This window comes from Triturus cristatus, chromosome 6 (genome assembly GCF_964204655.1).
Source record: "Triturus cristatus chromosome 6, aTriCri1.1, whole genome shotgun sequence".
In the NCBI taxonomy this organism is placed as follows: domain Eukaryota; kingdom Metazoa; phylum Chordata; class Amphibia; order Caudata; family Salamandridae; genus Triturus; species Triturus cristatus.
The window spans coordinates 576,024,633-576,049,219 of record NC_140589.1 but is presented as its reverse complement, the minus strand read 5'-3'; the positions used below and the strand labels follow the sequence as shown (position 1 = coordinate 576,049,219).

At 43.1% G+C, this 24,587-nt stretch overlaps 1 long non-coding RNA gene across 2 annotated transcripts in view; it reads left to right on the top strand.

Annotated features, from left to right (window-relative positions):
- Positions 1-24,587, top strand: part of LOC146817412 (uncharacterized) — a 114,562-nt gene that overhangs the window by 40,600 nt on the left and 49,375 nt on the right. Inside the window, exons 2-3 of one of the 2 annotated variants that reach the window (XR_014962546.1) lie at positions 2,444-2,548; positions 2,647-3,188. This is a non-coding gene — a long non-coding RNA (uncharacterized LOC146817412). The remainder of the gene's footprint in view (positions 1-2,443; positions 2,549-2,646; positions 3,189-24,587) is intronic. The other variant, XR_014962547.1, reaches the window with a different exon arrangement.

Sequence of the window (24,587 nt, the reverse complement as noted above, 5' to 3'; positions counted from 1 at the left end):
CACGAACCGCGGCATTCTGCAGAGACTGGATTTTTCCCACCTGAAACTTGTCGATACCCAAAAACAAGGCATTACAATAATCCAGTTTGGACATGAACAAGGCGGCCATCACAGTTTTCTGAAGCGCCAAAGGGATGTATGGAAGGATTTTCCGCAGAGTTTTTAGCAATAGGAAGCATGATGAGGTTAGGCTGTTGACCTGGGCTGACATATTCAGCTTTTCGTCAAAGAGCACCCCCAGATTCTTCACCTTGGTGACCGGGATGGGACATTGCCCTGCCGCCGACGGCCACCATAAGGTGCTCCAGACTGAGGGGCCTTTCCCCAACTCCATTACTTCAGTTTTTTCAGTTTTGATCTTTAAGTAACGCAGGCGCATCCATTCCATCACATCAGAAAGGCAAGCATGGAATTTAACTGCTGTTTCATCAGGGTGATCCACAACTGATATCACTAACTGCGAATCATCCGCATAGGACACCAACCTGAAACCATGCTTTCTGACCAAGCCAGCCAAAGGTCTCACATAAATGTTAAAAAGCGTCAGGGAGAGAGCGGAACCTTGCGGAACACCGCACGGTAGTGCAAAGTTAGCCGAGTGAAAGCCGGCCCAGTTTAGACTTTGTCTTCGATTATCCAAAAAGGAAGAGAGAAGGGCCAAAGCCCGATCTGCAATCCCTACCTCTCTTAGGCATGATTCACGGTATCGAATGCATTTAATTTACAGGACCTGGGTACATGTAGTACCACTTTACTCGGGACTTATAATTAAATTTATTGTGCCAATTGGGTGTAAGCCAATTTTACCATCTTTGTAGGAGAGAGGACAAGCGCTTTAGCAGTGGTTAACAGCGGTAAATTGCAGCGAGCTGTAGAGCCAAAAAAACCAAAGTAAAGGCAAAAGGTTTGGGAGTGACCCTGCAGAGAGGGCCAAGTCCAACAGGGTGGAATTCGGACATGAAAATTTCCACGTGGTAGTGAATGGAAAACTTAAACATCTCCATGATTAGGAAAATGATATACAACTACAAGCAATCAGGCATACTTGGCACAATTCACTGACAAACACATACATACTGCCCACAACCTAGGATCTATTTCCTATCTCTTCAGTATTTGCCTCCTACTCCTTTGTGTACAGCTCGCTTTAGGACCCTTACTCCAACAAGAAAGCTGCCTCTGATGAGGGAGGTAGAGAAATTTCACTGAAAAGGAGACCGCCGTTGAAGTTTTCATTTGTGGTGAAAAACTATAAACCACTACATGGGTTGTTTCCATTCTTCCTCAGTGGAGACCAGAAGGCAGCTTTATCGCAGGAGGTCACTAATGCAGTAAACATATTGGGGGTGGAGGTCCGGACAGTGAGGGACATAAAGAAAAATGGCAGGAAGAGAGGATGAAGGTGAAGTTCTCCAGATTGCTACAGCTCTTCCTACATGACCAACTTGAGCCCATCTCCGTCTCACTCACCACGAGAAGAACGTCCTCTCTATCTACTATATAGGCTGCCTCGTCCAGACAACACTAATATGGTGCCATGTAAGAAATAATACCACACGCCTCATATGCCTTCTAAATTTAACTGGGAAAGATGTCGAATTGGAGCGGGGCAACACACAAGATAACAAGTTGTGCCTGTTTTATCTACACCTGCAAAAAATTGTAATATATGTGTAACTATGTCTTTTAAGTGGAGTAAAAACTAACCTTGGCACATATACTGGTAAACTAATATTGGCTAATGTTCTCTTAATTTGAGGCCCTGTCTTGTTGTCCCATCAGCTTCTATGACAAGAGTGACTTCTGTTCATAGCTGTGCTCTCAAACCATGCCTGGCACCACACATTAGATGGATGGTGGACATTATTCTGACAGAGTAGCTGCATGTCTTTTGAAACACCTCTCTCTCGTTAACATGCTCAATATGCCAAACTAGCATTTCATGTATTTATGTTGCTTTTTATTTTTTTGCTGAATGTTGACAACGTAAGGTTAGGAATATAAGGTAATTTAGGCCTTGACATGCTAGCATAATATGATTTGATGTGTCTTTCATAATAGGTAGTGAAAGCATGTACATATTATCTGCTTGTTTGACCTCCAACGACTCATTTCACTACGTATGTTTCTGTCTTGTCAGCTTCTGTCATTAAACAGCCCCTGTTTAGAAATCATCAATTACTGCATCAGAGGGCAGCAATGAGACTCTCTATCATCTGTCTGGCAGGTACATCTGCAAATCTATGATCTTAAGTTTTACATCTCAGGGTTTAGGCAATCACTACCTCTTTGTTCTCTTAAAAACACTATATTTAAAATGTCTCAATGCATTTCAAGATGGTGTCTAAGCTTTTGGTTATGTTTCTGAAATATATCTGCTTTTGTGTTCATGAATAAATATTATGATTGATTATTTCAATTGAACCTACATTTTTCTTTACAGCTGCTGCATATAGACCTTCTTTGTCAAATACAGTTACAAGGACCCAGGTTCAACAGTCGACATCATGGGGTTTCTCCAAAAGACTCATCTCTGTGGCTGTAGGTGGTGAGTTCACATCGTAAAGATGTAATAATCTCCTCCATAGAGCAACCCTTCATACCATATGTTGACTTTGCCTAACATGTTAATAACTTTATTTGCAGGAACCTTTTTATTAAAGTAATGTCTTATGAAATAGCATCAAAACTGGAATGGGATGCCTCTTCATCTGTTTTAATAGTCTTCTTCCAGCTACTGGTGGGAAATTGAGCTAGATGATGATGCTAAACCATCTAGAAGCACAGGATGGTAGGCACTCCCATGAGAGGTTCCGATCCCCCTCCAAGCAACTATGTGTGGCCAGCACTGCTAAAGAAGAAGAGGAGGAGGAAGATGAGCAGAAACTGGTCGAGAAGAAGGACCGGGATGAAGAGCAGAAAACTTTTGCCATCACAAAAAAATATCCTAAAGAAGGACACTTCACGCAGGGCACCAGAGCTCCTACTAAACTCCTTCTGAGGATTGCCACCCCCAGCCATTAGCCCAGCAGCCACCAAGTCTGCGTCTGCCTATGCAACGATCACCTCTACACAGCCCTCTCATTACAAGTTTCTATGTACAATCTCCTACACAATCCTTCCATCAACCTGCATCTCCAGTCTTTTCTCAATCATCTGAAGGAGAGAACACCCCTGGCCAGAAGCAGGTATCTTCCATTCATGTTAATGTTATGTTAATGTTAAAAAGACTTATATAGCGCTCTGCTACCCAGAGGTGTCCTGGCGCTGTAAGCTATCCACCTGAGATTGGTCTGTGAAATGCTGATAAGGAGGTTTAGTTAAATAGCCATGTCTTTAATTCTTTCCTAAAAGAAAGAAGGTCCGTGAACTTCCTGAGTTTAGGAGGCAGCCCATTCCAAGCCTTAGCAGCGCAATGGCAGAAACTCCTACCTCCCCAGTTAGCTTTGTTAAAGCGGGGGAGGGTAACTAGATTAGCCTGAGCCGAGCGCAGGGCTCTTCCAGGAACATACCACTGAAAGGCACGTTTCAGAAAATCAGGACCAATTCCACTGAGTGCCTTAAAAACAACGCACAGTGCTTTAAACTGAATTCGTTGCCTGACGGGCACCCAATGGAGTGTCCTGATACCCTTTCTCACAGAGACAAATCTAGGTGTCCCTGTGATCAGACTGGCTGCCGCATTCTGTACAATCTGTAGTCTAGCCAAGTGTCTCTCCTGGATATTGATGTAAAGACTATTACAATAGTCCAATCTGGATAGAATAAATGCCGTGACAACTGTCTTTAGGCTATCTTCAGGGAGGAGGAATTTAATTTTCCGAAGGGTTCTTAAAATGAAAAAACAGGAAGAGACAACCCTGCTAACTTGGTCACCGAAGGAGAGTTTGGAATCAATAATCACTCCCAGGTTCTTAGCTCGAACCACAGGTAGTGGGGGTGAGCCCATTTCTGCTGGCCACCAATCTGGAGTCCAGAGGTTAGTGCTATTCCCAAAAACAATCACTTCCGTTTTGTCAGCATTGCGCTTCAAACAGTTCGATGCCATCCAGGTAGAAATCTCCTGCATACAATTATGACAGCTGGATCCAATCTCAGTTTCAGCCCCCCTTTTAATAGATAACACAATTTGTGTATCGTCCGCGTATGTGGTCAGCTGAAAACCAAATGATCTAATCACAGCGGCTAGCGGCGCCACATACACGTTAAACAAGGTAGGGCTAAGTGAGGACCCTTGTGGGACCCCACAGGGAAGAGCGAAAGGTCTTGATTTGTGGAGAGGTGTGGCTCACTGGTTAGAGGCGGCAGACCCGTAAGCAGAGGACGGCCCGGGACCAGGGTTCAATTCCCGACGCGGCAGGGTCGTGGACCAGGGTCAGCGGACTCGATAATTCTCGCCTCGGTGCCTACTCCAGTCAGGGACCACACTCGGCAACTCTGGGCATTAGCTTGCCTCATCTTCACAACGGCCCCCCCAGACTGCCGGGGATGCTTGGTCGCACCTTAGAGATACCCATTAGGGACCATCTCTCAGGGTGAGCCAGGACGGGTTCCCCAGTGGTCGAAGCGCGGAGATACTCCTCCGGGAGTCGATTCTAGCGCTATATAAACCCTAAATTAAATTAAATTAAATTAAATTTGCCTAAGTCCACTGTTTGAGTTCTTTTGGTCAAGAATGACCTAAGAAGATCCCAAGCCTTGCCTGTAACCCCGGCCGCAGATAAACGGTCCATCAAAACCACATGATGGACCGTATCAAAAGCGGCCGAAAGGTCCAGTAGAACAAGTATGGCGTCACCTCCCTGATCTAGAGCTTTCCTGACCTCCTCAGTGGATTTAATCAATGCCGACTCAGTGCTATGTTCAGCACGAAAGCCAAACTGTGTTTTATCAAGCAGAGAGTTGGCTTGAAGGAAGGAACTGAGTTGCCCATTCATGGCTTTCTCAAGTATTTTCCCCGGAAAGGGAAGCGAGAAATGGGCCTATAATTACAAGGGTCAGAAGGGTCTAAATTGTTTTTTTTTAAGAGGGGGAGGATAGAAGCTATTTTCCAAGCACATGGAAAATGACCACTGTCACAGATCGCTGCGAACAGTGGGGTAAGAACTTCCACGCTCACTTCCGGGACCAGGTGCAAAATAGATACTGGACATGGGTCCAAAGGGGAGCCGGAACGAGTCTCAAGAATAGTTTAAAAACCTCAGATCGGTTTGGGGGAATAAAGCAATCTAATGTTGGAGTATGTATTTTACCGCCAGATGGTTGAGTTAAAACAACTTTTGCGGCTCCAGAAAATATAGAGGAAAAGGAAGAAAAGATCTTTCCTACCTTTTGTAGGAAAAAAGCAGCCAGAATTTCACAGAGTTCTGGACTACTCTCGGTTTTAGGGCTATCGGGAGTGGTAAGTTTAACAATTGTATTGAACAAAACCTTAGATGAAGGTCCGGCCTTCTTGATTTGATCTCCAAAATATGCTTTCTTTGTTTCTAAAACCAGTTTTTTGTATTTGGAGAGGCATAATTTATAGATCTCTTTATCATGAGTATCATATCTTTCCCTCCACTTACGTTCGAATTTTTTGCATTCAAGTTTTTGTTTTTTAAGATTTTCCGAGTACCAAGGGGCAGATGGCACTATTCGTTTAAGGATACATTGTGTGCCTGGCGCAAGTTTCTGACAGGCAGAATCTATCCATTTCGTGTAAGCATTTGTGTCTGACTCCACATTAAATAAAAAAGCAGGCCGTGTTGATTCCAACAGATTCCCCAATTCTCGTTTATCAATATTTTTCCAGTCCCTAGTGATCGTGGACGCCTTCATGGAGGATCTAGAACAATTACGATTAGTTACTTCAAGATCAAAGAGAACCGCCCTATGATCCGTCCAGGTAAGAGGGACTGTTTTGGTGTAAGTAAGAGAGGGGTTGTTTGAGAAAATTCCATCAAGAGTATGGCCTGCCGAGTGGGTGGGATCTGTTACTAATTGTTTAAGATCCCCGCCGCTACAAATCTGCTGTAGGCTAATGTTATCTGGGTCGGACAGGTCTTCGAGATGAAAGTTAAAATCACCCAACACCGTGAAAGATTTGTTGCATAGCCCTTCCTCTAATAATGTGCCAATAGAATCTAAAAACTTGCCCTTAGGCCCAGGAGGTCGATATAGAAGAATGGCACTGAAAGTATCATGATCTGATATTTGCATGTTAATACATGTTGCCTCACAGGCCGAATTAGAGGCCTTAGTAAAGGCAGACTTTAAGGTTTCATGATATAACACCGCCAGACCTCCTCCTTTTTTAGTCGGTCTGTCAAGTGTATAACATCTAAAACCAGGGGGCATGGCATTAACAAGATCGGGGCCCGATGTTTCATTCGTCCAGGACTCCGTAATAAGAGCTAATTTAATATTGTGATTTGCCATAAATAGAGCGCATTCCATACTGTGCTTAGTTAGTGACCTTGCGTTCAGAAGCAAGCACTTCAAAGATTCGTACTCAGATGAAGCGGGTCTGCCACTAACAGGTCTGCACCCCATAGTACCTACGTTTTCCCCAATCCATATGTAGTTACATTGTTGGCATAGCTCTGTCTGCAGGCCACTAATGCAATCAGGATTAATCCGGGTGCAGTTAGCCTTACCCCCCTTCGGGTCCCAGCTCAGCATTTCCTCCCTGGAGTATCTTCTAGTAGTAGACGGGAGAGAATCAGGGGAAATGGCCCTATGCCCGGACTTAGCGCGGACGGGCGCAGACGGGCTTGCCTTTAGCGCGCCTTCGGCGCGCTGTCGGCGCGTTCGCGCCAGCGTGAGATTTATGCCAGAATCTGTCAGAGCACTAGAGCGCTAACCGCTAGCAGTGATTACCAATGGCGGTAAAAGTAGATAATTCCCCCTTCCGGCCCCGTGACCAGAGTGCAAGTCGACAAGTCAATGTGCAAAACAGCAATTACAATCAACAATAATGCAGGTAAAAAAGGTTAAAATATGTAAAATATGCTTATAGGCAAATCGGTAGGTTTCTTGAGCACCAGCCTGACGAGCATTAGACACAGCTTCGTCTAGGTGGTAGCGCTGCGCGTTCGCGCCAGCGTGAGATTTATGCCAGAATCTGTCAGAGCACAAGAGCGCTAACCGCTAGCAGTGATTACCAATGGCGGTAAAAGTAGATAATTCCCCCTTCCGGCCCCGTGACCAGAGTGCCAGTCGACAAGTCAATGTGCAAAACAGCAATTACAATCAACAATAATGCAGGTAAAAAAGGTTAAAATATGTAAAATATGCTTATAGGCAAATCGGCAGGTTTCTCGAGCACCAGCCTGACGAGCATTAGACACAGCTTCGTCTAGGTGGTAGCGCTGCGCGTTCGCGCCAGCGTGAGATTTATGCCAGAATCTGTCAGAGCACTAGAGCGCTAACCGCTAGCAGTGATTACCAATGGCGGTAAAAGTAGATAATTCCCCCTTCCGGCCCCGTGACCAGAGTGCAAGTCGACAAGTCAATGTGCAAAACAGCAATTACAATCAACAATAATGCAGGTAAAAGAGGTTAAAATATGTAAAATATGCTTATAGGCAAATCGGCAGGTTTCTCGAGAACCAGCCTGACGAGCATTAGACACAGCTTCGTCTAGGTGGTAGCGCTGCGCGTTCCCGCCAGCGTGAGATTTATGCCAGAATCTGTCAGAGCACTAGAGCGCTAACCGCTAGCAGTGATTACCAATGGCGGTAAAAGTAGATAATTCCCCCTTCCGGCCCCGTGACCAGAGTGCAAGTCGACAAGTCAATGTGCAAAACAGCAATTACAATCAACAATAATGCAGGTAAAAAAGGTTAAAATATGTAAAATATGCTTATAGGCAAATCGGCAGGTTTCTCGAGCACCAGCCTGACGAGCATTAGACACAGCTTCGTCTAGGTGTCTAATCTCCCCATATCCTCCCAGGTGCCACCCTTCTCAATGCCGGTCAGTCTGCTGGTAATTTGAGACAACAATGAATGCTGGGGGTGAGGGTTGGCATGGGCTCTTACCAGCCTCTGGGACAATCAATTTTTCCAGCAACAAACTGATGTGCGGCAGGATATTCGTGCAATAGGGGTTACTCTGTGCAAAATGTCAGACTCACTTAAAGGACCCTCTCAGGATGGTTGACAATCAGATGACCGTGCCTTGGATAATGTTACAAAATGTTACTAAAACATGGCAAAAATGCAACATGAACAGCTCATAATTTTTAGGGGAAAAAGTATAAGACACCAAGCCTTGGCCATGGAGATGATAGAGGCAATTGGCAAAATATGCCATTGTCAATCTTCACAGCCAATGCGTGCGGGAGATTATACACAGACACCAGCACCACCTGAAACACCACTTCCAGCACCAACTGCAGTTCCACTGCAACACCTCCACAACCACGCAGAACACGTTTGCAGACTCAAAGACTCACTTCACCAACATCGCATGGATGGAGTAGTTGGAGAAATCTTCCATAATAAGTGTTTTCACATATTGTTATCAACTTTTTCTTTAAATAAACATATCAGCAGTTTTTACCCACCTAACCTCTGTCAACCTTTCATCTGTCTAGAGCTGTTTTGGCCATTTTCAACATTTGATATTGGCATGTATATTTTCTTCTCTGTACATTTTCAAAGGTTACCCATTCCAATATTAAACAGAAATTTAGAAAGCTTTTTACCAAGAACTAGACATTTCATAATGTGCCATAAATTATGTTTATTAGATCAAGAATAAGATTATTTTGGAATTATATATCTTTTAATAAAGTTTTAATTTTGTATGGCTTTAATAAAACACTACTGTCCTTGGGGAGGGGCCAAAATAAAATTAAATGAACTAACTGCAGAAGGGAAATGCAAATTTGGAGGGACTTGGACAAAGGCCAAGGGAACCAGTCTTCTACAAAGAGGAAAGAATAACGACCCAAAGACTCAAACGACTCCAAAATCAAGGGTCCATTGTCAAATTATAAAATGAAGTTAGACCCCCAAGACAGAAGATGGATCCAAATTAGGGTCTTGGCTATGGGACAAAGTCAGAGGCCATCTTCAGTCTCAGTTTTTACTATAATGTTCAGATCCTCCTCTGACATGGACATCAGTTGACTGGCTAATGCAGGATCAGACACGCCTTGGGAAGAAAACCCACAAGATGAAGCAGGGAAAACTGGGAGACAGGAGGTGGGGCAGGTTGTGTAAGAAGATGCAACATATCTGCAGTAAAGGAGATAATGGTGCCAGTTAAAGTTTGTAGCTGCCCAGAGACCTTGGGCCCTATTCACAGAACTAACTTAAGACAAAATCCTAAACTTACTACCATTTTGGTATTCACAGAATGCACTTACTGCTTTTGGTATTCACAGAATGCACTTACTACTTTTGGTATTCACAGAATGAATTTACGACTACTAACTTTTTTTTTTTGAAAAGTTTTATTGAGATTAGCAAAATCAAATAAGACAAAGGTTGCGGCTGTGCGTACAACAGAAAGCCAGTAAGGAGCAACATTGTGACATTTTCGGTTCTTAGAGAAACAATACCACATCATCAAAGTAATAGACAACAAGACCCCATCTACCAATCCATCATAATTTACGACTACTAACTTTACGTCCGCACTCGGGCCGGAATTTCCGGCCCGGAGGCGGAGCTTCTGGCCCGGAGGCGGGGCTTCCGGGCCGGAGGCGGAGCTTCCGGCCCAGAGGTGGGGATTTTGGCCATGGCTAAATCTCCGCCACTGGCCGGAATCCCCACCTCCGGGCCAGAAGCTCCGCCTCCGACCCGGATGCCCCGCCTCCGGCCCGGAAGCCCCATCTCCGGCCCAGAAGCTCCGCTTCCGGGCCAGAATTTCCGGCCCAAGTGCGGACGTAAAGTTAGTAGTCGTAAATCCATTCTGTGAATACCAAAAGTAGTAAGTGCATTCTGTGAATACCAAAAGTAGTAAGTGCATTCTGTGAATACCAAAAGTAGTAAGATTAGGATTTTGTCTTAAGTTAATTCTGTGAATCGGGCCCCTTGTCTCAGAGCTTCTGGACCTCTACTATAAGGTCCCAGATTTCCAGAGAGAGTACTATCTGAGCCACTACAATTGACATCATCGCTTCTTGAATGCAGCTACTAGAATATACTCAGTTGGTAGAGATTGGTTAGCACAAGAGGGGCATGGGGTTTCAGGGGCAGAATTGTCCTTTTACATTTTGTCAAGTAGAGAATGAAGGCAATATGTTGAAAGTTAATCGAAGTAAAAGGAAGCACCACTGGCTACAACTCTTCCAGCACCGGCAGACTTCGAGCAACTCGCAACCGTGGCTCACAGGCACGATCAGATGCTCTATTCTAGAACATCCAGATTGTGCCATGAGGCAAAGCATATAAGCATATAAAAGGAAACATAAGGAACATACACAAGCATGCAAGCGCGCGGAAAACAGAACAGGAAAACAGAACAAGCATATGCAACACACCTTCCCCCTTTAATGAAAAAAAATAAAATAAAAATATATAATATATATATATATATATATATTATCTACTGGCGGTCGCCAGTAGATAGTTATAGTTAGGACCGTGTTTCCATAGGAAATCTCAAAATTCTATTTTGAATAACTTTGGCGCCGGTTGAGGAATCCTCGCGAAATTTTCAAAACTAATGGGGCGCTCCGTTCAGCTCCTACCCTGAAAGTCTCGGGGTGATTCGTCAAGCGGGGGCCGAGAAAAAAGGGGGGTCCCAAAACGCGTTTTCCCCATGCATTTTTCCATAGGACCTTTAGACACAGCTACAGCTCGAACGGCTGAACAGAATTACTTGAAATTTGGCAGAGAGGTAGCCATAAGGTCAAAGAAGTGCCTTTTGTAGGTCTGGTGAAAATTTGTTCAGTAGTTCCTGAGAAAAAAGCATTTAAAGCAATATATATATTTGTAAGCGCGCTCCGTGCGCTTACGGTAAGCTTACCGTACGCATACGGTGCCGTGCGCGAGCTCAAATCTGATTGGTTGTCACATGACTGTAAACATTCGAATCGGACAAAATCAGGAAGTGTCGGCCGCCATTTTGTGTGTTTCACACAGAAAAAAAAAAAGGAGATAACGTGAAAAGGGGGCAAGGAAGAAAGTTATAGACCCCATAACATTTGAAAGGGGGTCAAAGAAGGACACAAAAGTACGAAAAATACATTTATTAATTTAAAAAAAAAATCGCCGAGTGCGCGTACGGTAAGCTTACCGTACGCGCACGGCAAAAAAAAAAAAGAAAAAAAAAAAAGAAATAACAATCACATTTATTAAATAAATTGAAGGACCCGCAAGGGAGAAAAAAAATTTGTTACTGTGTAAAAAAAGGCGAGGTGCGCACGGTATGGACTGCGCAATGTGGGCGCTCGGTGCGCGAAGCGTGCGCGCAGGGTGTGCGCACGGTGAAAAACCAGAAAAAAAAATAAAAAATAAATAAATAACTTAGCATTTAAAAAACCGTACAAATTCACTGAAAAAACTATAGGTTTCACACACGTTATAGTTAGGAATTAGCATTTAAAAAACCTTGCAAATTCACTTAAAAAACCATAGGTTTCACACGTTATAGTTAGCTGTACATTTCACTCCTAAAAAACCAATGAAATTCCACGTTATAGTTAGATCAGGTAACTATAACTTGCGCGATCGCAATCCACAATGTGTCATTTCAGATGTCATCATTGATGTGAAGAGTGATGTCACTGACCATGTCATGAGTGATGTAATATGTGACGTCATCAGCAGTTTATTGTGGGCGCGCAAGTTATAGTTACCTGATCTAACTATAACGTGGAATTTCATTGGTTTTTTAGGAGTGAAATGTACAGCTAACTATACATGTGTGAAACCTATGGTTTTTTAAGTGAATATATATATATATATATATATATGTATATATATATAATGTAACATTGTATTTTACAAGTTTGTTTCTAATGAAAGATACAAAGTCAGACATCCAAATAGGTTTTTTCAGTGAACGTTTACCAAGATCTTCAGTACATACAATATTACTGGGAACATTGCTAACATTTGTAACGGATACATGACTCTCAACCACTACTTCATCATCTAAGAGGTCTAGAGATTTTGATATAGTGGTATTTAATTCACCGTTTGTGTAATCGTTACTGTTTGCATACACTTCTTTGTCAGCTTTAAGAATAGCAATTCTACTCAAACTCCAGACCTTGTTGTTATTTAATCTCACAGAGTTTTTCAGAACCTCTTTAATTTCGAAAGGACCCATGAACTGGCTCTCTCCTTTTTAGGTCTCACCTGACCCAGCGCATGCGCTGGTCTGGCGAGACTTATTGAGAGGGCTCCAAAAAGTGCTACCAGGCCAGCCTAGAGCTACAGTGCATGTGCGCGGGCGCGCATGCCGCGCTTGACTGGGATTACTTTCACTTTCGCGGCCGCAGGGCCGATTTGATGCTTGATCGCCATCGCGATCACTTTCGCGGCCGCTTATTCTTTTTTTCTAACAGGGATGCCATCCCATAGCTAGCCAAATGTTCACCGTTTGAAACTTTAAAAAAATTAATGCCTGTTGCACATTTAATAACAATATAATAGCTTGCAAAGGCCAGACCAATTGACTTTGCCAGTGCTTTGTTTGGTTTTATTCCTTTATCTTTACGCCAGGCCTTTACTGTTTCTCCTTGTTCATGTAACCAAATAAATTCATTAGTAAGCAGACTTTAGCAGACTAATACTGGGCAGTGAAAGTCTGTCCTCACATACAAGGTTGTAGCGATATCTCATCCGGGCTGGTGAATGATGGAGTTATCTATCACAAGACCCTTTCATATGACTTGATATTAAGTTAACTTGATTTGAAATTGCCTCGCATGTAACGTTTTGAACCCCAGGTATATTGAGACACATGTACATATTTCACACATAATTACTCTAGATTACCTGTGGCTATCTGCTTTGCACAGCACTCTTTAAAGTAGGATGGCACATGTATTTTTGTATTTGAATTGTGAAAAGGGTGTTGTTGAACGGTGTTTTCAACTTTAGTCTCTGCTAGTCAAAGTGATTTAACCCCATCAGCAGTTGAAGTAGCAGTCACCCCTGCCCGGAAGAACCTGTGGGTCTCAATAAACAGTACTTGAGCAAGATATCTTGAGGAAGAATAGCCCTCACGGTGCCAGAATAGGCACCAACATCGACATTCTTAGGGTTCGCCCGCCTCTAAATCAGGTGGTTGCGACAGAACACGCTCTCTGCCATCACACACAGTCAAGGAGGAATGGCAGGCTCGGCCTGGCCAGGGTCCGGCTCACCTGCTCCATCAGCTCGTGGCCCCGCTCCTCTAGCGATAGCATCTTTCTTCTCATCCCTTCCACCTGCGCCCGCAGCGCTTCGTTCTCTTGCACCGCAGAGCACACCAGCTGCTCCAAGTCCAGTTTTTGGTGCGATTCCCGCGCCACGTACAGAGAGGCCAGTAACAGAAGACATTCTGAGCAAAGCCTGTATTGTAAATGACACTAACTGCTGTTTCAGATGTGCTTGATACAACGGAGTATAAATGCCTATGTGCTTTTTTGGCAATCCAAACCCTGCTTTGCTGCTACGGTCATTTCTGCGGCATTTCTGCGGCCCCAGCACACGGTCTCCCGATGTAATTCATGCTGCCCGAAGGAGCCCAGCTTCCGCCATCCAGTAAGAGTACAATCAGCAGCACCCCAGACCCACCCGCTATCATGGAGACTTGGGGCAGATACTGACTCATCCTCGAGAGAACTCTCTGTTTCTTTATTATTTACAAAGAGCTGATCGTGGATGGTACAAGCTTCAAGGGACTTCAACAGCCGATATATTCACCAGGGCCCAACCACTGAAAGATGCAGAGAAAACACCCAACCCACATATTTACATCTAAACAAATACATAACAAGGTACAGTTTACTATAAATACATTCCACTGAAAACAGACAGCATGAACTTCAACCACTAGAAAGTGCAAAACCTACACAGACCGATACTGCAGAACCTACAGACCAAGGCACATGTCTGAACAGGGATGACACGCTAGACCGAAACAGGGACTCCTGCTTCAACATAGTCTTTTACCATGGCTGGGAGCACGTGTCAAGGTATGTGGACTGGGGGGTATCCAAATAACCCTCGAGGTCACTACCCCCAATTTGTGATACAGGATCACACTACGGACCTGTTTAAACTTTAGGGAGACCTGACTGGCAACAGATTACTGGTAACCGTTCATTACTGAAAGGGATAATAGAGCTGACAGCTTTATAGAATAATTGCGAAAAATATATTGGTCTTTCTGGTGATACATTTGTTGTACACAAGGTTGCAAGCATGGCATTAAAAACTTTGAAGACCATTGCCCTAGACACTGAGGGCTACCAGATCAGTATTCAGAAAGCCCCCTTTCTTCCTCACTTTTTTCTTAACTTCCCTCACTATGTTTTGGTATATTTTGTGTGGAAGCCATGCAGCGTTTGAATGACCATCCTGACAGTGTTTTGGAATGTGGGAGGCAAAGTATGTCCGGGTCGATTTCAGGAGTCCAGCAGGGGTCAATTGCAGGGTTCAGAGGAGATGGGAGTGCTAGCCTCTCTGCTTCAAGTTGAATGTGAATCTGTGTGTCTTTGTATGGATCTTACAGAAACAACTACTGGTAACTATAAATATTTAGAAAAATGTTAAAATGAACTTGTATTTTTTATGGATATTGAACTTCACAGTTGTTCCCGTGATTTGGAATTCTTGCTACTGCAAAAGCATTCAGGCGAAAGCATTTTGTATAACATTCTGAGCTTCTATTCACTAAAAAGCAGGGACTCATATGGAATGGGACGCCTGGGAGTTGTGTGATCACATTGTTATAGGTGGCTTGCATTAATTTCCCCAAGTTTGCTGATTCCTCGTACCGCTTCCAGACTCACATCTGCAGACACAGAAAATTGTTATTCTTTAGGGTATAGACTACTACAAGCCATCTGGTGGTCTGACCACCTCACCAATCCAGGAATACTCTTGTTTTACTGAACATCAAACCAAGCCAAGACTATGCAAAGAGCCCAAGATGTTTTGGAACATCGGTTGTATAGGCCTTGCTGATTGGCTGATGTCTCCCAGTAACAATGGATAACTCTTGCTATGCCTTCCTGGACAGGCATTTAGCTCTGGAAATATGAAAGAGCCATGGGGGACTGGGGAATGCCTCACTGCAGGTAAACTGGGGATAATTTACATCCAGATCGAGTCAGGTGATACTGTACTTGCGCCTCTAAGGCTTGCTGTCGTTCCATCTTTCAGATCACAGACACAATGATGAGTGGCATTGAATTGTGCCGTTCACATCCAGATTTTTACTAGGAACCGTGCCAAGGCTGTAAAGAGTTGAGGAACTTGAGGAAAAAAGTGCTCTGCTTTTGAGCTCTCTCTACGATATTAAACCTTCTAAGCTTGTATCACTCACAAAACTTAAATGCCCCAGGATTCAACTTGAAAAATTAAACACAAATATATAGTACTATTTACATTACTGTTCTTCCAATTAAGTAAATGAGCATAGAATAACGTGTTTGGGTATGCATTCATAGCAATTTTAGGAGTAATGTAGTGGTACCCTAATTTCTCTCCTGGTTCTGTACCATTCACTATGCAGCTGATCATTCTGCTTAGCTACGGCACCTCAGTACAGCATCACTTAGTCCGCTTTTAGGTTGAGTCTGGGCATCGCATGCCCTGCTCTGCGGGGCATGCTGTATTTGAGTATGAAGTTGAAGCGCCGCTCAAGCTCCGCCCATATTTTTCATTGGCCATTGAAAATGCTGGCTTCTGATTCGTTAATAGGCTTGTTAGTCCCTCCTTAGTACCGCCTTGTCTTCATTTGTAACCTCTCACGAGGACTATCCCTTTTACTTTTGTTACACGGTATGTCTTATTTAGTCTGTAAGCACTCTTTTCTTTAATGAGTTTCGCTTACTGCAGGCAGGACATGCTTTCCTGCAACATTCAGCACACCATGTGAGCTTTCATTATCCATTTATGTGTTAATTGTCAAAACATATAAATAAAAGCTATTGTCATTTACAATGCCACTAGCTTAAACTCTCGTAAATGCGAGACCTATTGCATTGCAAATGCTTGTTTAACTTTCCAGGGTTTCTTCACTTTTACAAGCATACCAACCTTGACAATCGGGTCCTGCTTTAAACCCTTCTTTTTGTCGAAATATTCCTTATTGGTGGTATGAGTTTGAGCAATTCTCTCCTTAACAGCTACCAAGTCTAGGTTAGATGAGGTAGAAGGAGATAACCATGAGGGATTGCACTTGGTCCGAGGTAATCTACCTCTCATGATCTCAAAAGGAGAGCAACCAGTCATAACATTAGTGGTAGATCTGTACATCCATTCAGTTTTGAAAATTTGTAATTCCCATTTGTCGTTGTCCACCCCAGGAAATTGTATGGCCCCCTTGAGGACTCTGTTAAATCTCTCAATAATGCTATTCCCACTGGGGTTATACAAGGAAGTGGTACAATGAATTAAACCAACTCTCTTGAAGTATTCTTTGGCCTTATTAGATAAGAACTGGACACCATTGTCTGTGATGAGGCATTCAGGTAACCCCTCTTCAGTGAAAGTTTCATCCAGAAAAGTTAAAACAACATCAGTATCAATTTTTTCTACAATTTTTATAACTGGCCATTTTGAGAAAACATCAATAGCCGCAAGAATGAACTTTGAATGAGGTCCTACAGGTCCCATGATGTCCATGGCAATAGTATTCCATGGATTGTCAGGAATTATATGGTCTCTCATGTTGGGTTTGAGGGTAACGAGGGACTTATCGGAATCGACACAAGTGATACAGTTTCTCACAATACGTTCAATGAACATGTCCATACCTGGCCACCAAAATCCATTCTTCACTGTTTGTTTGGTTCTCACAATACCACTATGACCTTCGTGGCCATGTAACACTATACAACATCTTAATTTACTTGGGGGAACGGTACGGTCCCCTCTTTTGAGTACACTGTCTATACACGACAATTCATTCCTAACTTCCCAAAAACTTCTGAGGTCAGAATGGATGTTTTTTTTGCTGAGCCACCCACCCGAAATATAGCTTTCTACTTTTTTTAATAGGACATCTTTGGCAAATTCCTCACGCCAAACAGCTTGGTCAACAGGCTTAGAGCCTTCATCATGCACTAAAGCAGTTTGAAATTCGTCCCATTCATTGTGAACATCTTCTTTGATAGGTAGGGCCATTCTAGATATAAAGTCAGCAGTGACATAAACAATGGTGTAAATACAATCTTGGAGACGCATGGACGTACGTGCTATGCGCACAGAAGCTTTCAACATGCCTTCAGTGGTAAGTAAGCGTACTAAGGGTTTGTGGTCACTTCTTATTAAACATTCTCTACCCCAGACAAAAACTCTAAAGTGTTCCAGAGCCCAAACACAAGCCAAGGTTTCTCTTTCTATAGTAGAATATTTTTCTTCTGCTGGTGTTAGCACTCTGGTCGCATGTGCAATGATGCATTCTGTCCCAAATGTAGAACTTTGTGCTAATACGGCTCCTAAACCCTTAGAACTGGCATCTGTGGTAATGATGCATGCAAGTGAAGGATCAAAACCAGAGCGGGCAGTAGCAACGCAAATAGCTTTTTTATCATCAAGGAATTCAGTTTCACAATTATTTGACCACACAAACTTATTTTTGTTCTTCACTAATTGTCTTATGTTAAATGTACGACATGAAAAATTGGGACTATACTTAGAATAAAATTCAGTTAGTCCTAAGAAGGATCTAACATCATCCTTGGATTTAGGATGGGGCGCAGCCTGTATAACTTCAACTAAGTCAGTTTTAGGTTGTATCTCTTCTTCACACAATTCATGCCCAAGTTAAGTTACAGATTTCATTCCAAATTTGCACTTTGAGTGTTTAATGGTCCATCCATGGTCACTAAGAACACTAAGTACATTTTCCAATGCTGAGATATGTTCTCGTTCATTGCTCCCAAGCACTAGTATGTCATCTGGAAAACTAATAGCATTTTTACAATTGTTTAAAATATCTTGCATGACACGTTGAAAAATGGCTGCTGCGGAAGCTAATCCGAAAGGCATTCTATTGTATCTAAAACACCCAAAAGGGGTGATAAAAGCATTGTAATCTTTGCTTTTTTCATGAAGTTCTATTTGATGGTATGCCACGGAGAGATCTATGGTAGAAAAAAACTTGACACCACCAACAGTAGCTAACATCTCAGAGTTACGAGGTAAGGGAAATTGATCTACCACAATATTGTTGTTGAGATGGCGCAAATCTATGCAGAGCCTAATCTTGCCGTTGGCACGTCTGGCTACTACAATTGGTGAAACCCATTCAGAAGATTCGATCTTTTCAATAATACCTTGTTTTACAAGTGTTTCAAGTTCTTTTTTTACTTCCTCACGTACAGCTATGGGGATTTTGCGTGCCTTATGAATCTTGGGACATGCGTCTTCATTTAAGCGTATTTCATGTTTGAAATTAGCCAATTTGCCGATTTCAGTTCTAAATACACTGGGAAAGTTTTCTAACATTAAACTGCTAATGCCATTTTGCTCATCAATAACCATGACAGGATCAGAACTGTTAGGATCAAGGATAATATCAAGCTTACCTTGTTCAAACCAGCTAAGCACTGAAGGACCTTTTTCTGAAACAAATAATTTAGCAATACATTGACGATTTTTGAAGCTACAAATTAGAGTTCTAAAACCAAGAATCTCAATTCTTTCACCAGAATAACCTTCAGGATTAATATCCCAAATTTCTAGATTCTCTCCTAACCTTTTTGCAAACTGGGATTTCCATACATTTTCATTCACAATGGAATAAGGTGACCCTGAGTCAGCATACATTTGAACGCTCACGCCTCCTATAGTCATATTGCAAACAGTTTTTTTTTTTTATCAAGACTATTATCAATGTTGAGAATAGTGGGGTCAGAATCTTTGATATTGAGTACAAAGGAACTACTATCACTACAATCAATATTGTGTTCTTCATCATCACTACCATCACTATGGTCAATACATTTAACTTTGTAATTTTTACTTCTTCTGCAAGCTAAAAAGCAAAATGATCTTTGCGTGGGATATTCGTAATGGTGCTTCCTCCAGCTCATCCCACCCTCGTTGCCAAATTGTCAAGTAGAGAACAAAGGCAATATGTTAAAAGAAGAAGATTTAATCAAAGTAAAAGGAAGCACCACTGGCTACAACTCTTCCAGCACCGGCAGACTTCGGGCAACTGGCAACCTTGGCTCACAGGGACGATCAGATGCTCTATTCTAGAAACATCCATGTCGTGCCATTAGGCAAAGCATTTAAAAGGAAACATAAGGAACATACATGTGCATGCAAGCACGCGGAAAACAGAACAGGAAAACAGAGCAAGCATATGTAACACATTTGCTCTTCCAGGTGGGACCTGGGAGGAGAAGAAGCTGCAGGGGATGAAGCTGGAGGCCCCTATGGAATAGGAGCCTCAGAATTTCAGGGGACTGGGGTAGGCCCAGATGATGTTTGGGCCTGCTCTAGCAACACCACTTCTTGTTGCTATTGTTCAAGGCCAGGGGGAGAACCTACATCTTCCTCCTTATGACGGAGGGTGCCCACTTCCACTGCCTCATAGGTGATCTCTTGATGGAAGATCATATCATTCACAGGGCAATTGCACTATCCTTGCTCGTGTTCGCTTCCTCCTTCACCTTACTGGATGTGTCAATGGGATGTGCCCACCTACAAGCTGAGGATCTATCTTCATGCCCCTGGTCCTGTTTGGGTATCAGTTGGCCAGCCCGGTTCACAGAAAGGAAATTAAAATGTAAATACAAACTTTGTTACGTCATAGAGTAAATGACATATATATCTATAATTGTAGCTGATAATGTGTACACTTTACCAAACTAATCACTGTCCAGGGCTTTCATATGAATATGATGTTAATTACAATTTTTGATACCTTGGTAATGCACAATAATGCTGACTCAGCATACATTCAAAGTATGTCCAATGTTAGGCTTCACTTTTGTTAGGAGAAACCTAATTTTCCACCTAATACAAATGTAGGTGAAAGCTACACATATGGTTTACCTTCAAGGACATTTTTTTACCACCATCCTATAAACCATTGTAAAGGACATTGATATGGTATGCATATGTTATGCAACAAAGTTCATCACAATATTGAATAACTGTGAAATTATATATTAACACATTGCAAACATATGTTGTTTTTGGAAGTAAGGTAAAGGTACAAAATGTCCTCCGTCCAAAATGACAAAAGAAGACAAAGAAAACAAGCAATAAATATACAATTTATTAAATGTGATCTACCCAAACTTTCAGACAACCACAAAACATTTAAAAGTGAAAAGTTTTAGGAGAAAACTCATAGAGAACACTTGACAGCACAGTACTGTCAAAACTCACATACACCTATGTGACAAATGCAAATATACCTGTACTTACTTCTCTCTACTGCTCGGACTCTTCCAGCTGATCATGGAGGGTCAGCCAGGCACTTTCCAGGACATCTGGTATAGTGGTGCTATGTGATGGTGCTGTGTATGTGGCTGGAAGGACAAGTCCATAATATTCTGTACATTAATATGGGCCCAGAGACGCAGCTCCTCCCAGCACAGCTTATGTGTTGGTGTTGATTAGTGTAACAATGTTGGTGACCTAGATCTGTCTACTATTTTTATCCTGAAGCATAGCATGTTAGATGCCTATATTATGCAAATTAAACATATTTGTCTCAGAATGGAATTTATGGACAGTGTATTAGTTGTCCAACATTTCTCCAATGACAACAGACTGATCAACCAGCAGTAACCAAATTAGCAGCTCAAGAAAAAAAAGATATTAACTGCTTTATACCAATACCTTTAGGAATACCAAAGGGTGTTATGTGTGTATTAGGGAGTGTGCAAAATTCACATAATTTGCTTTTGCGTAATTATGTGAAATGACCACAAACTTACACAAAATAGCATGAAAAAGCAAATCAGTTATTCTGTACTATATTTTAGCATGACAGGTACCCTTGTGTCAATTTTTGGTGGAAAGTTTTATTTAAACAAGGGGCACTGTCAACAACAGACACTCACATTCTATGGTTCCTGTACATTTGCAGTAAATTTAGCCATTTGTGGTAACTTTTTACCGAAACACTGCATAAATTCATGAACTGAAAACATTATGAATGGTTGGACATCTGCAAAATGTGGGAGACGAGTTAGGGTGAGAAAGCACTTCACATGTAAAAAAAGATTTTTTAAGAAGAGCCTTCTATCCTACTAGACTTCCATTATGCATTACTACCTACATGCATTTGTTGCCAGGTTCATGTATGTTGTAGTCAATCTTGATTAGTGCTGAGATGGCATACCCAGATACAAATGCATTACCAAGAAACAACATGTCGCTGAAATCCCCAGCAACTAAACAGCATGCAGGAGGTGATGGGTGGAAAATTAAGCTGCCATGTGTGCTTGCAGGCAAGGCGGGCCTACCCATCTTTGAAGCAGCCACTAGTTTTGAAGAAAGCATGCACATTGATGGAGTGCTAGTGTTATCAGTGCTGTGTGATAAGATGCCTGAAGTGCTATGTGAATGCAGTCAACAGCACCTATTGCATGAGGGAAGTGGGCAAAGGCATTAAATCTCTTGCCACACTTTGCCTTTCCACCAGTGAATGGGACATAATGATAAACTAATGCTCTCTTCTGTTGGTGCGTCTTGGGGACCTGATGGAAGCATCGGTACTGGCTTGCCTCAGAGATGCCAACAATGTTCAGAGGACTCTTTGGAAAGATCCAGTGGCCATAAAATGGAGTGCACCTAGTAGTTGAATCAATTCTTTATTCGGTTTTTGTTAGACCTGGCACCCTTAGAGTAGTCTTTCCTGCAACTTTTTGCCTCTCATTTTTGCTGATTCTTTTTGTTAGCCTTAGTACTCAGAACTTTACCACTGCTAACCAGTGCTAAAGTGCATGTACTTCTTCCTTAAACATGATGACATTGGTGTATACCTGATTAGTATATTTGTTGTACTGGTAAGTCCCTTGTAAAGTGCTAAACCATATACCCAAGTCTGCTTTTCAAATGCTACTAGTGGGCTGCAGCACTGATTGTGCCACCCACATTATTAGTCTTTCCAACCTGTCTCAGTACTGTCACTGCAGTGCCTTTGTGTGCACTTTACTACTGCTACTTGCAAAGGCTCAGACTCCCCTTTTGATATATATGTCCCCCCTAAGGTAGGCCCTAAGTAACCCTAAGGGCACAGTGCCATGTAAGTGAAAGGTAGGACATGTACTTTTAAGTTTTGCATGACCTAGTAGTGACAAACAGCCTATTGGGTTTTTCACTACTGTCAGGCTTACCCCTCTCATTTTTTTCTATCTGTTTATTGTTTTTTTGTGATTTAAGTACAGCTGCATACACGATACATGACACAAAAAATAGCATGTGTCAAATTTTTCTGATGACTATTCTGACATGGTGTAAGTCACTCGTTTACAATATTCATGTCTACACATTGTTACAACTAACCATATAATCTTTTGCTGTGCCTGGACCATCAAGTACATTGTCCAATTTATCACGATTCCTGCTGCAGCTGTAACCGGCTAATAAGTAGCTATACAACAGATTAAAACATGCATAACAAGAACTTCTGAGCATAGTAAAATAGATGTGCATCTCTACCTAATGTAGAGTGTCTCTAACTTGCTGTCCCCCTTTAGGATTACGTAACTTTGTGGGATAGATGCAGGCGCTGTGCACAGTGTCACTTGTAGCGTGCAATGCTTTCAGGCTCTACCCTTGCTTATCTTGTATTGTGTAAGAGGTAATATGCAATAGCTACGTATAAAGGGTGGGTTGTGCACTGCAACTGTATTTTTTTTAAATTTACCACTGTGAACATGTTTTTACCGGTGCAATTGCTGTAGTCGGGTCAATCCCACCAGTGTCCCCCAGCGTTACCCCTTCAGGGCCCTGGCTCCTCCATGAGGAAGCTCCATCCTACCGGCAGTACGGGCTGGGGCAATCCCTCAGATCTATTGTGTCCCAGAAGGGTGCTCTGGTTGTGAGTCCCCACTTGTTGTGCAGCCCCCATTAGGGGCAGTGGCTGCATCTTCTGTGTCTCCCTCCATTGACACGAGTAATTCCTGCAACATGTTTTCCCACTGCAATGCTAGCCTGACTTTTCGAAGCCCCCGAATATCTTCTATTCGGAGCGCTGAGGCATATGCTCTAGCCCATACCAGTAGAGACTGACTCTATGCGCTTACCAACGGAGGTCCCGGTCTCTTCAACCTCTTAGTTATTAAGCGTTTTGCGTGTAGCATGGCCCGGGTCTAGAAAAAAGGAGGTTGCCCTTCGTTTTTTACCCCAGCATACAGATGTAGTATGCACTCCTCACAGGTGTGGTCCAGGTGGTGATCTGTTGTCGCCATCAGGATGACGCAAATGCTATGACAGTAAGGGGCCGATTCCGATCCTGTAAAACCCGGGTACGAACCGTCGGACGGAGCGTTTTCTCCGTCCGACTCGTACCCGGTAAAAACACCTTACAAACCCGCAAGTACGATTCGTACGGAAACACCATTTCCGTACGAATCGTAAAAAACACCGACCGGCTAAAAGAAAACCACAAATCGGATCCGGGACACCGCGTACGCGACATTCGCACGGAGTCAGGCAGCGTTTTACGGATCAGCAAGTACGATTCGTACCCACAGCACTTCGCACGGCAAAATTATTACGGGACCCAAAAAGTGCCGGAAAAGCTAAGTACGCCGCGATGCACGACGAAAAGGGGGCCCGGTACGCACCGTACTCCCATCCCTACATGTCCGCACCGTACCCCCAGCCCCCCCGTACATCTGGAGCGTACCCCCAGCCCCCCGTGGGTACGGTGCGGACCCCCACCCCCGTACCTACGGGGGTGGGGTGGGGTGGGGGTACGGCGCGTACATGGGGGAGCTGGGGATACGGCGTGTGCATGGGGGGCTGGGGGTATGGCACGTACATGGGGGTGGGCTGAGGGGGTGTTCGGCGCGTATGCGGGCACATGTTTGGACGTCTCCATGGTTGCCATGGGAGTTCGCTCCGTACGGTCTTTTTTCCATACGGTTGTGCATTCGGACGGGACGGATCGTACTTGCGCGCTCGGACTTCAGTTTACCGATTCGTACGTAAAACTGTCCGGGGACGTGTCGGACACTTTTTCCGACCCGAGGACGTGTCGGGGAATTTTCCCAATGCGATTCGTATGGATTTTTTAACATACGAATCGTACTTGCCAGTTTGTACGGGACTTGTACGATTCGTACGTAAAAAAATCCGGATACGATTCGTACGGGGAATTTTTTTAACGGATCGGAATCGGCACCTAAGTGTGTAATGTTATGTCATAATATTTGTAAAGCGCATGGCTGCCCAAGCAATGGCGTCCCAGCGCTGACTTTCAAATACAGTGAAGAGTCAAAGAGAATT